Source organism: Schistocerca serialis, chromosome 1, assembly GCF_023864345.2.
Source record: "Schistocerca serialis cubense isolate TAMUIC-IGC-003099 chromosome 1, iqSchSeri2.2, whole genome shotgun sequence".
NCBI classification, from domain to species: Eukaryota; Metazoa; Arthropoda; class Insecta; order Orthoptera; family Acrididae; genus Schistocerca; species Schistocerca serialis.
The window spans coordinates 1,042,712,723-1,042,726,670 of record NC_064638.1 but is presented as its reverse complement, the minus strand read 5'-3'; positions in this window follow the sequence as shown (position 1 = coordinate 1,042,726,670).

Genomic DNA, 13,948 nt, shown 5'->3' with positions numbered 1-13,948 from the left:
GTTCTCCCGACAATATGCCATTGTATCAACATTTTTTACTTCAGTCGCCAACTTCCCTTGAAGGAGCGAGATTCAAGCTTATTGGTTGTCAACGGCGTGGTTATCACCTTGAAGATCAGTAGTTGTCACACACACACACACACACACACACACACACACACGCACACAGTCCGCGGCTCGTGGTCTTACGGTAGGTTTCTCGCTTCCCGCGGACGGTGTCCCGGGTTCGATTTCCGGCGGGGTCAGGGATTTTCTCTGCCTCGAGATGACTGGATGTTGTGTGTCTTTCATTATAATTTAATCCTCGCTGTAGTGGCGTTAAAGAACTTGTGGAGCGGCGGCCGAACCGCCCCGCGAGGGGTCTCCCGGCCACCAATACCATACGCTCATTACCGCTATTATTACACACACAGACAAACACACATACATAAACGTACGAAAAACAAATGAAAAATATCAAACCACAACAAAAGACAAACAAAAGGCAGACAAACACACAACAACAGTTGACAACACGACACACCGAAAACACATACATGATGATAAAAAAAAATGGAAAGTGTAAGTGATACATGCGATGTGACAAATGTGGGTGAAAGAACACCAGAAATCGTCCAGCTGGAGTGTGGAGACTAACGAATACATCTCCAGGACCACACACTTGAGTTAACAGCGCTGAGAGTGGTAAGTAAAACCGAACGATAAGTTCACATTAGGAACTTTGTGCTACAAAAGTTGATTTTAACCTAAAAACAAGACAAAGACACTATAAAATGTAAAATAGTAGTGTATTATATCTACCACACAATACGTTTATTGTATGTATAGAAGGAAATATGTATTACAGGCGAGTGATGCAGCTTCCACAACAAAAGAAGCGAAACGCGTATGGCAGCTAAACAAAGTGCCTTCAATTAGTTGAACAGACGGTACGTACCTCCACGAAAACACTGAAAGATGAATTATTGCAAAGAGATGATGGCGCATTCTACTCGCTCGGAAAATTTCAGGAATCACAGCCAAGCACGCATTTGTATGAACACAGAAGAAATCGCAAAACAGGTTTAATAATGTAGAATGATGAGGTTCAAAATGCAGGAAACGATGGACTGAGAGCAGTACTTACAGGTGAAATCTTCAGGGGCTGAGCAGTACCATCAAAAAAAGACATGAAGCAAAATCGACAGTAGGGTCATCACATAGGACATCATGGGATACAATTATAAGCAGAGTTGACTATGATATCCATGGTAAACAAGAAACAGCTTACATATTAATGAAAAACCTTAGCAAAGGAGAAAGAGACGCTGTAACTCTAAATGCAATGTAAAAATACGACAGAATTACCCCTTATAAAGGACTATGGTACAATGAAATAATCAAAGAAGCTGATAATAAAGAACAACTTTACGGAACAGAGTCTATACATTTGTTAAAAATGAAGAGACTTCTAAAGAAAATGTAGAACCGAAAATCATTAGGACTAGATTAATAAATTCCTAATTGATTAAACAAGGAGGAATTTTCTTTAAATATAGAATGTTACATGTCTTTTACATGTACTGTGTAATACAGGAGATAATGGAGGAATAGAAAATAACGAAGAAAATTCCTGTACATAAGTAGCGAAATAAGTAATTAATCTAACTACAGGGGTATGAATAATACTTACAGAATCTACAGCAAAATAATGAAACGCTTCAAAATCCGTCAGATATAATTTTAATTGAGAAACAAGCAGGCTTCCGAAAGAATCTTGCACAGACAATGTTATCGCACTGGGAATTTAACCGGAAACTCACCGAACATATGTGAACTATGGAAAAGCATATTGTAGATTTCATAGAGATAGGCTACTGGCAGTAATGGGATAAAGATAAATCCCTAATCATCTGATACAAAAAGCCTGCATTGGGACACCGTAATTAGAACTGATACAGATAACTAGTCCGCCTCCGTCGTTGAATAGTCAACGTAGATGGCAGTCATGCGGAGTACGGAGGAGTGATTCCCAGTGCAAGGATAGTGCTTTGGTGGAAGAACTGGTCCCAGAGTGCATTCAAACTCGTGAGGAACTACTTAACAACAAGTACCGGCTGCATAGTCTGGAAAATTAGGTAAAACTGCTGGGTGAGTGGTGTGCTAATCACATGCCCCTGCATACCTCATCGGCATAACGTCACATGGCACAGGATGACACGGTGGCCGGTCGACATCCCTCGGGCCCTCACTGCATGGACGAGGAGATCGTTTGCTAAATAAACTAAATGAAATAAAATGACAATATTTATAAATAAAACTAAAATCCTAACCTTTTCGGATATTCATCCAGTGATAATTAAAATAGTCCTCACAATAAACCGAAATTACAGGCAACCACTTTAAAGTATTTGGCATGTGGCATGGCATATGAACAAATTATGGATGTGCCGGAAAATTACTAAAATTGCCAACATAAGAAGAACACTCAAGGATAAAAGAAACACAAATGAAATTTTCTGAAATCACGGCAGTCAATTTATTATAAAGAACACAAAAATGACACATGGAAAAAGTAAGTAAACTGTTTATTCTCTCAAAAGTAGGTGACCACGTGTTGCCAAAGTTGTTTCAGGTTGTTCGAGCACGTTGTAGAAGTTTCGCTGGTAACCTATGCACATTCTCCGTTACGTTCCATTTACACTTTGCAAAGCCCTATCATACTTTGCGGGTTATACCCCGATGTCTTAACATGTGTCTCACCATCCAGTCCCTTCTTCTTGACAGTGGTTTCCTTTTTTCTCCGTTTTTAAGGAGAAGTACTCATTACCTATTACCACATAATTTTCATCATTCTTCTGACGCACCGCATATCAAACGTTTATATTCTGCTCTGTTCCGGTTTTCAGTATCACGCAATATTGTATTCCAAACGTACATTCTCTGAAATTTCTTTCTGTAATGTGAGCCTATGATTGATAGCCGTAAACTATTGGTCAAGAGCGCCCCCTCTGCGGAATTCCTGAACCTCCTCTACTTCATAAACACAAATTTCGAAATTAAGCTTCTCGCTATTCTCATTTCTCCTACTTCTCATTTCGTTGTATTTTTACGTTTTATTCTTAATCCGTATTCCGTACAGATTGAAATGTTCATTGCACTGAGCAGATACCATAATATTTCACTTTCATTGAGGACAGCAATGTCATTAGAGAATCTAATCATTGATATCCATTCACATTTCTTTTATATGCCTCATTGCTTCTTCGATGAATAGATTGAAGAGCAAGAGTGAAAGGCTGCATCCCTGCCTTACAACCTTGTCTCCAACTCTCATTGTTCCCTCTCAGTACTTGTATATGTTATATGTTTATTGGATTCATCACTCGTGGTCAAGAGGTTGCTTTTTTGATTAGTAATCAAAACGCCCTATGTCCCGGATGCGAATCCCGCCACTGCTTAAATTTTGATTAACAATGATCATTGGCGGCCATAGGCTTCCGGCATAAGAAGTCACCCTCATTCTGGTAACGGCCTTGTCAAAGAGGGCGGAGGGGCAGACAAACGTTCAGGGTACTCTCTTGTCCTAGGGGTAGGGAAACTGCCACTAAAGGAGGAAGAATCAGTAGCGATCAACGGAATGAGGATGCACAAGGCAATGGAAACCTCTGCATTAAAAACACGTAACGTGTATCCACAGGACATGTGGCATGGAACTGAAAAGTGTCATGATTATGTCTCCATTGGCAAAAGATTTCGGAATATTACCCCACCCGCCTTTCTGGGAGGGGACTGAAATGTTCTACGAATCGGAGCATGGAACGTCAGAAGCTTGGGTCATTTGATCGTGGTAGGGGAACTAGAAAATCTGAGAAGGGAAATGCAAAGAATCAATCTAGATATAGCAGCGGTAAGTGAAGTAAAGTGGAAAAAAGATAACGATTTTAGGCCGGATGAGTACGGGTTAATGTCAACTGCAGCAGAAAATGGTATAACGGGAGTAGGATTCGTTATGAACAGAAAGGTAGGGCAGAGAGTGTGTTACTGTGAACAGTTCAGAGACAGGGTTGTTTGTATCAGAATCTACAGCAAGCCAATACCGACAACGATAGTTCAGGTATACGTGCTGACGTAGCAAGCTGAAGCTGGAGAGATAGAGAAAGTGTATAAGGATATAAAAGGGTAATACAGTATGTAAAAGGGGATGAAAATCTAATAGTCATGGGGGCTGGAATGCAGTTGTAGGGGAAGGAGTAGGAAAAAAGGTTGCTGGAGAAGGAATGAGAGGGGAGAAAGACTAACTGAGTTCGGTAATAAATTTCAGCTAATAATTGCGAATACTCTGTTCAAGAACCACAAGAGGAGGAGGTATACTTGGAAAACACCAGGTGATAGGGGAAGATTTCAGTTGGATTACATCATAATCACTTTAAGGATTGATAGAACACTAGGCGAAGATTCCAAAATCAGATACTGGATTGTAAGGCGTACCCAGGAGCAGATATAGACTCAGATCACAATGTAGTAGTGATTAAGCGTAGGCTGAAGTTTAAGGTATAAGTCAGGAAGAATCAATACGCAAAGGCGTCGGATACAGAAGGAATAAAGAATGACGAGTTACGCTTGAAGTTCTCTAAGGATATAGATGCAGGAATAAGGAATAGCTTACGGGCTTTTAAAAAAAAATAATAGTGGCCCTCTACTACGTACCTTCAGACTCAGAGTTGAAATATTAAAAGTTTTGGCTGGTTTCGTTGTCTAGGGGCTGGGATACGTAGTTGCCGCATTACTTGCCAAATACTGTTGAGTCTACAGTATACAATATGAATAGACCCATGAATCGAATGGTAGAAGGTTGCTATCACCCGGCAACTGCAAATTTTGAATGCAATATAGAAATTTATAAATGAAAGGTTGCAATTAAATAAAATCTGCAGGTACTGTCTTAACGACTGTAAATGATGAGTACGATAGTAGAAGTACTTTTGAGAATGCGTTATATTTCTGTAAAACATTTATTGGTGTCGATGGTCCAGCAATAAAATAAAATATAAGTTGAATAATAGGGAAACAATAGATTCCTACTTCACGTCTGAATCAGAGGCTCAGACGGTTTTGCGCCCATGTTGGCTGCAGATTCCTTGACTTGCGCCATAGGGTGGTGGGGTTTCTGGGTTCCGATGAATAGGTCAGGAGTTCACTACACTCAGCTGGCGGCTACACGGGTACCGGAGGATGTGTGGTGTAGACTGGGCGGTTTTTTTTAGGTTATAAGGCCTCGGGAAAGTACGGTTGCAATCTCAAAGGGTGCATGGCCAATACAGGGCGTGCTTCGATCAAGGAACAGTCGGAATTGTAGTTGTAAATTGTTGTAGTTGTACTGGGAAAGTCCCTGAGCTTCAAGCGCCAATAGAAAACACGGAAGCTGAAATCGTTATAGGTACAGAAAGCTGGCTAAAGCCTGAAATAAGTTCTACAGAAATTTTTACGAAGTCTCATACGGTGTTCAGGAAAGATAGATTAGGCAGAATTGGTGGTGGAGTGTTTGTGTCTGTCAGTAGTGGTTTATCTTGTAGTGAAGTCGAAGTAGATACTCCGTGCGAATTGATATGAGTGGAGGTTAAACATAACAGCCGAACTAAGTTAATAATTGCCTCCTTCTACCGACCCCCAGACTTCGATGATATAGTTGCTGAACAGTTCAGAGAAAATTTGAGTCTCGTAACAAATAAATACCCCACTCATACGATTACAATTGGTGGGGATTTCAACCTACCCCCGGTATGTTGGCAAAAATACTTGTTCAAAACCGGTGGTAGGCAGAAAACATCTTCCGAGATTGTCCTAAATGCTTTCTCCGAAAATTATTTCGAGCAGTTAGTCCACGAACCCACGCGAATTGTAAATGGTTGCGAAAACACACTTGACCTCTTAGCCACAAACAATCCAGAGCTAATAGAGAGCGTCATGACTCATACGGGGATTAGTGATAACAAGGTCGTTGTAGCTAGGCTCAATACCGTTTATTCCAAATCCATCAGAAACAAACGCAAAATAATTTTATTTAAAAAAGTGGATAAAGTGTCACTAGAAGCCTTCCTAAGAGACAATCTCCATTCCTTCAGAACTGACTATGCAAACGTAGACGGGATGTGGCTCAAATTCAAAGCTATAATAGCGTGTACCGGTGGTCTAGGGCTAGTGTCTTTGATTCATCATCAAAACGTTTTTGGTCCCGGGTTCGATCCCCGCCAGTGCCTAAATTTTGATAAACAATCACCATTGGCGGCCGAAGACTTCCGCCATAAGAAGTCAGCCTCATTCTGCCAAAGAGGGCGGAGGAGCGGATAGAGGTTCAGGGCACTCTCTTGTCCTAGGGGTGGGAAATTGCCGCTAAAGGCGGAAGAATCAGCAATGATCAACGACATGAGGATGCAGAAGGCAATGGAAACCACTGCATTAAAGACACGTAACGTGTATCGACAGGACATGTGGACTGTATTTGAAGAAGTGTCATGATGACCTCTCCATTGGCAAAAGATTCCGGGATAGTCCCCCATTCGGATCTCCGGGAGGGGACTGCCAAAGGGGGGTTACCATGAGAAAAAGATTGAATAATCTACGAAAGGATAACGTTCTACGAGTCGGGGCGTGGAATGTTAGAAGCTTCAACGTGGTAGGGAAACTAGAAAATCTGAAAAGGGAAATGCAAAGACTCAATCTAGATATAGTAGGGGTCAGTGAAGTGAAGTGGAAGGAAGACAAGGATTTCTGGTCAGATGAGTATCGGGTAATATCAACAGCAGCAGAAAGTGGTATAACAGCTGTAGGATTGGTTATGAATAGGAAGGTAGGGCATAGGGTGTGTTACTGTGAACAGTTCAGTGACCGGGTTGTTCTAATGAGAATCGACAGCAGACCAACACCGACAACGATAGTTCAGGTATACATGCCGACGTCGCAAGCTGAAGATGAACAGATAGAGAAAGTGTATGAGGATATTGAAAGGGTAATGCAGTATGTAAAGGGGGACGAAAATCTAATAGTCATGGGCGACTGGAACAAAGTTGTAGGGGAAGGAGTGGAAGAAAAGGTTACAGGAGAATATGGGCTTGGGACAAGGAATGAAAGAGGAGAAAAACTAATTGAGTTCTGTAACAAGTTTCAGCTAGTAATAGCAAATACCCTGTTCAAGAATCACAAGAGGAGGAGGTATACTTGGAAAAGGCCGGGAGATACGGGAAGATTTCAATTAGATTACATCATGGTCAGACAGAGATTCCGAAATCAGATACTGGATTGTAAGGCGTACCCAGAAGCAGATATAGACTCAGATCACAATATAGTAGTGATGAAGAGTAGGCTGAAGTTCAAGACATTAGTCAGGAAAAATCAATACGCAAAGAAGTGGGATACGGAAGTACTAAGGAATGACGAGATACTTTTGAAGTGCTCTAACGCTATAGATACAGGAATAAGGAATAGCGCAGTAGGCAGTACAGTTGAAGAGGAATGGACATCTCTAAAAATCGCCATCACAGAAGTTGGGAAGGAAAACATAGGTACAAAGAAGGTAGCTGCGAAGAAACGATGGGTAGCAGAAGAAATACTTCAGTTGATTGATGAAAGGAGGAAGTACAAACATGTTAAGGGAAAATCAGGAATACAGAAATACAAGTCGCTGAGGAATGAAATAAATAGGAAGTCCAGGGAAGCTAAGCAGGAAGCTGCAGGAAAAATGTGAAGACATCGAAAAAGATATGATTGTCGGAAGGGCAGACTCAGCATACAGGAAAGTCAAAACAACCTTTGGTGACGTTAAAAGCAACGGTGGTAACATTAAGAGTGCAACGGGAATTCCACTGTTAAATGCAGAGGAGAGAGCAGATAGGTGGAAAGAATACATTGAAAGCCTCTATGAGGGTGAAGATTTGTCTGATGTGATAGAAGAAGAAACAGGAGTTGATTTAGAAGAGGTAGGGGATCTAGTACTAGAATCGGAATTTAAAAGAGCTTTGGAGGACTTACGGTCAAATAAGGCAGAAGGGATAGATAACATTCCATAAGAATTTCTAAAAACATTGGGGGAAGTGGCAGCAAAACGACTATTCACGTTGGTGTGTAGAATATTTGAGTCTGGCGATATACCATCTGACTTTCGGAAAAGCGTCATCCACACAATTCCGAAGATGGAAAGAGCTGACAAGTGCGAGAATTATCGCACAATCAGCTTAACAGCTCATGCATCGAAGCTGCTTACAAGAATAATCTACAGAAGAATGGAAAAGAAAATTGAGAATGCGCTAGGTGACGATTAGTTTGGTTTTAGGAAAAGTAAAGGGACGAGAGAGGTAATTCTGACATTGCGGTTAATAATGGAAGCCAGGCTAACGAAAAATCAAGACACTTTCGTAGTATTTGTCGACCTGGAAAAAGCGTTCGACAATATAAAATGGTGCAAGCTGTTCGAGATTCGGAAAAAAGTAGGGGTAAGATATAGGGGGGGGGGGGGGGGGGGCGGGTCATATACAATATGTACAACAACCAAGAGGGAATAATGAGAGTGGACGATCAAGAACGGAGTGCTCGTATTAAGAAGGGTGTAAGACAAGGCTGTAGCCTTTCGCCCCTACTCTTCAATCTGTACATCGAGGAAGCAATTATGGAAATAAAAGAAAGGTTCAGGAGTGGTATTAAAATACAAGGTGAAAGGATATCAATGATACGATTCGCTGATGACATTGCTATCCTGAGTGAAAGTGAAGAAGAATTAAATGATCGGCTGAACGGAATGAACAGTCTAATGAGTACACTGTATGGTTTGAGAGTAAATCGGAGAAAGACGAAGGTAATGAGAAGTAGTAGAAATGAGAACAGCGAGAAACTTAACATCAGGATTGATGGTCACGAATTCAATGAAGTAAAGGAATTCTGCTACCTAGGCAGTAAAATAACCAATGACGGACGGAGCAAGGAGGACATCAAAAGCAGACTCGCTATGGCAAAAAAGGCATTTCTGGCCAAGAGAAGTCTACTAATATCAAATACCAGCCTTAATTTGAAGAAGAAATTTCTGAGGATGTACGTCTGGAGTACAGCATTGTATGGTAGTGAAACATGGACTGTGGGAAAACCGGAACGCAAGAGAATCGAGACATTTGAGATGTGGTGCTATAGACGAAAGCTGAAAATTAGGCAAGGAATGAGGAGGTTCTACGCAGAATCGGAGAGGAAAGGAATATGTGGAGAACACTGATAAGGAGAAAGGACAGAATGATAGGACATCTGCTAAGACGTGAGGGAATGACTTCCATGGTACTAGAGAGAGCTGTAGAGGGCAAAAACTGTAGAGGAAGACAGAGATTGGAATACGTCAAGCAAATAATTGAGGACGTAGGTTGCAAGTGCTACTCTGAGATGAAGAGGTTAGCACAGGAAAGGAATTTGTGGCGGACCGCATCAAACCAAAAAATAAGTAAGGTCATCCGAAGACCAGTATCAGTTGCAAAGCGATTTAGAAAAGATTGCTGTACGGTGTGGCAGGTGGCAGTTGACGCTAAATAACGGAAAGTGTGAGGTGATCCACATGAGTTCCAAAAGAAATCCGTTGGAATTCCATTACTCGATAAATAGTACAATTCTGAAGGTTGTCAATTCAACTAAGTACCTGGGCGTTAAAATTACGAACAACTTCAGTTGACAAAGACCACGTAGATAATATTGGGGGAAGGCGAGCCAGAGGTTGCGTTTCATTGGCAGGACACTTAGAAGTTGCAACAAGTCCACTAAAGAGACAGCTTACACTACACTCGTTCGTCCTCTGTTAGAATATTGCTGCACGGTGTGGGATTGACGGAGGACATCGAAAGGGTGCAAAAAATGGCAGCTCGTTTTGTGTTATCACGTAATAGGGGAGAGAGTGTGCCAGATATGATACGGGAGTTGGGATGGAAGTCATTAAAGCAAAGACGTTTTTCGTCGCGGCGAGATCTATTTACGAAATTTCAGTCACCAACTTTCTCTTCCGAATGCGAAAATATTTTGTTGAGCCCAACATACACACGTAGGTATGATCATCAGAATAAAATAAGAGAAATCAGAGCTCGAACAGAATGGTTTAGGTGTTCGTTTTTCCTGCGCGCTGTTCGGGAGTGGAATGGTAGAGGGATAGTATGATTGCGGTTCGATGAACCCTCTGCCAAGCACATAAATGTGAATTGCAGAGTAAACATGTAGATGTAGATGTAGATGTAATTAGTTATGAGCAACACGCAAGATACTCACTTCTAAATGCATACTACGTCTTCACTGTAGAATCGTCCGCCCCTGGTAGCTGAGTGGTCAGCGCGACGGAATGTCATACCTAACGGCCCAGGTTCGATTCCCGGCTGGGTCGGAGATTTTCTACGCCCAGGGACTGGGTGTTGTGTTATCCTTATCATCATCATTTCATCACCATCGACACGCAAGTCGCCGAAGTGGCGTCAACTCTAAATACTTGCACCAGGCGAAAGGTCTACCCGACGGGAGGCACCAGCCATGCGGCGTTTCCATTTACACTGAAGAAGCCTCGGAAATCTCACAACTGCACAAGTCAGTACTACGAAATATTTCTTTCTCCCGCAGCCTCGCGCAAACATCTCGACACCCTCCAAGAATATCCTGCAACAATCCGTCGCACCTTCCCGTCCAGCACTCCTCGTGTCCTCTACCACTCGATGCTCCTCCCCCACTTCCGTACGGTCTCTCCATTGACTTTGGTAGTTGCCTACCGTAGTAACGAGCGCTGTGATTGGTTAGAGCGCTCTCCAAGCCAACGCACACTCACAAACATATTGAAACACATACGAAATACTGGATTTACATTCAAATAACTTGAAATTAAATGAATATTCCTACGGCTGGACCATAAACACGCTCTATCACACATTATCGAATAAATAAACAAATCAAATAAACATATATCAAAGGAACAGAAACAAAAGTGGGCCAGTAGCCTAGTGTCTCTCTGCTTTCTAAAACACAGTAAATATTTGACAAATTTATTCGTCAATAGTGTACATCGGATATAAGCAAAGACATGGACGAATATATATATATATATATATATATATATATATATATATATATAAGCAAGCTGCTACCGTTTTTTCGTGTTGCTGTGGAGTACTTACGGCCTGACGTGATTGATAGTTATCGGCCACTTTGACCTCAAATAACTCATGTACTATTCAAGTTACATGCCTTTAATTCATATCAATTTAGGTTTACACTAATAGCTTTCTAAAGACACATCGATCGATAAAATCTGATAAACCGTTTAGATTTTGGAAATTCGTTGCTGGGCGATACTTGTATAATTTACTGTCAGATAACAAACTTTAAGCCAATAAAGATATTGAAAATCTGATTACACCATCAGAATCATCGTGCAAATAATGATAATGTACATGATCCTTTTTGAGGTATCATGATTCCTCGGGCTATTATTTTGTATACATGAACTGTAAAATGTCTGCCCTTATTGTTTCACATAGTCCACCATCTCTGGCACTCCCAGCATATAAATCTCCTGCATCGACACAAAGCACATTCCGTGACACAGTGTCTACATGGAATTCTCAACCACGCGGTTGGTCTTGACCACATGCTGGGGCTACCCCTCTTGCTCCGGCTAACATTCGGCACCACGCGGTTGCTGACAAGCCCCAGGTTGCCGAGTGGCCCGTGGGGCCACGCCAACTCCGAACTTAAAATATTTTCGGGGGGCCACAGCTCGCCTGTTACCTCAGAAGCTCAGTAGGCAGAACAGTTGAAGAGGAATGGACATCTACAAAAAGGGTCATCATAGAAGTTGAAAAGAAAAACATAGGTACAAAGAAGGTAACTCAGATGAAACCTTATGTAACAGAAGAAATATTTCATTTGATCGATGAAAGGAGGACGTACAAAAACGTTCCGGGAAACTGAGGAACACAGGAACAAAGTCGCTGAGGAATGAAATAAATAAGAAGCGCAGGAAAGCTAAGAGGGCAGCATGAAAAAGGTGAAGAAATCGAAAAAGTAATGATTGTCGGAAGGATAGGCTCAGCATACATTTAAGTCAAAACAACTCTCGGTGACATTAAAAGCAAGGGTGGTAACATTAAGAGAGCAACAGGAATTCCACTGGTAAATGCACAGGAGAGAGTGGATGGGTGGAATTAATACATTGAAAGCCTCTATGTGGGGAAGATTTGTATGATGTGGTAGAAGAGGAAGCAGGAGTCGATATAGATGAGATAGGGAATCCAGTATTAGAGTCATATTTTAAAATGACTTTGGAGGACTTAAGATCAAATAAGGCAGAAGGGACAGATAACATTCCGTCAGAATTTCTAAAATAATTTGGGAAAGTGGCAACAAAACGACTATTCACGTTGGTGTGTAGAATGTATGGAAATGGAAATGTCGTGTGGCTAGGGCCTCCCGTCGGGTAGACCGTTCGCCTGGTGCAGGTCTTTCGATTTGACGCCACTTCGGCGACCTGCGCGTCGATGGGGATGAAATGATGATGATTAGGACAACACAACACCCAGTCCCTGAGCGGAGAAAATTTCCGACTCAGCCGGGAATCGAACCCGGGCCCTTAGGATTGACAGTCTGTCACGCTGACCACTCAGCTACCAGGGCGGACTGTAGAATGTATGAGTCTAGCGACATTGCATCTGACTTTCGGAAAAATATCATCCACTGAATTCCGGAGACTGCAAGAGCTGACAAGTGCAAGAATTATCACACAATCAGCTTAATACCTCATGCATCCAAATTGCTCACAAGAAGAATGGAAAAAAAAATTGAGGACGTGCTATGTGACGATCAGTTTGGCTTTACAAATCATAAAGGCACCAGAGAGACAATTCTGATGTTGTGGTTGATAATGGAAGCAAGAATAAAGAAAAATCTAGATACGTTCATAGGATTTGTCGACTCAGAAAAAGCCTTCGACAATGTAAAATGGTGCAAGATGTTCGAAATTCTGAGGAAAATAGGGGTAAACTATAGGGAGAAACAGGTAATATACAATATGTACAAGAGCCAAGAAGGAATAATAAGAGTGGATGACCAACAACGAAGTGCTCGGATTAAAAAGGGAGCAAGACAGGGATGTAGTCTTCCTCGATACTGTTCAATCTAAACATCGAAGAAGCAATGATGGAAATAAAAAAAGTTATAGGACTGGAATTAGGATTCATGGTGAAAGAATATCAATGATACGATTCGCTGATGACATTATTATTCTGAGTGAAAGAGAAGAAGAATTACATGATCTACTAAACGGAAAGAACAAATTAATGAGTACAGAATATGGATTGAGTGTAAAATCGAGGAAAGATTAAAGTAAAGAGAAGTAGCAGAAATGAGAACAATGGGAAACTTAACATCAGGATTGATGGTCATGAAGTTAAGGAATTCATCTGCCTAGGCATTAAAATAAACAATGACAGACGGAGCAAGAAAGACATCAAAAGAAGACTAGTAACGGCAAAAAGGGCATTTCTGGTCAAGAGCATGTATGTTGCAAGTGCTACTGTGAGATGAAGAGGTCCGCACAGGAGAGGAATTCGTGCCGGGCCGCATCAAACCAGTTAGAAGACTGATGTCCCAAAAAAATGTATATTACACTTCTTTCTCTACTGATAGTATTCTCAGAATTTCGAACATCTAGCATCATTTTGCACTGTCGAACGCGTTTTCTAGGTGGACAAATCTTATGAGCACATACTGATTTTTCTTGATCCTTGCTAATATAATCAAGTGCAATGCCAGAACTGTCTCTCTGGACCTATACCTCTCATAAAACTGAACTGATCGTCATCTAACAGACACTGAATTTTCTTTTCCATTCTTCCGTATACTATCCTTGACAGCAACTTGGAAGCATGAGATGTTAAGCTGTTGTGCAAGAGCCGTCGCAGATATCTGCCTT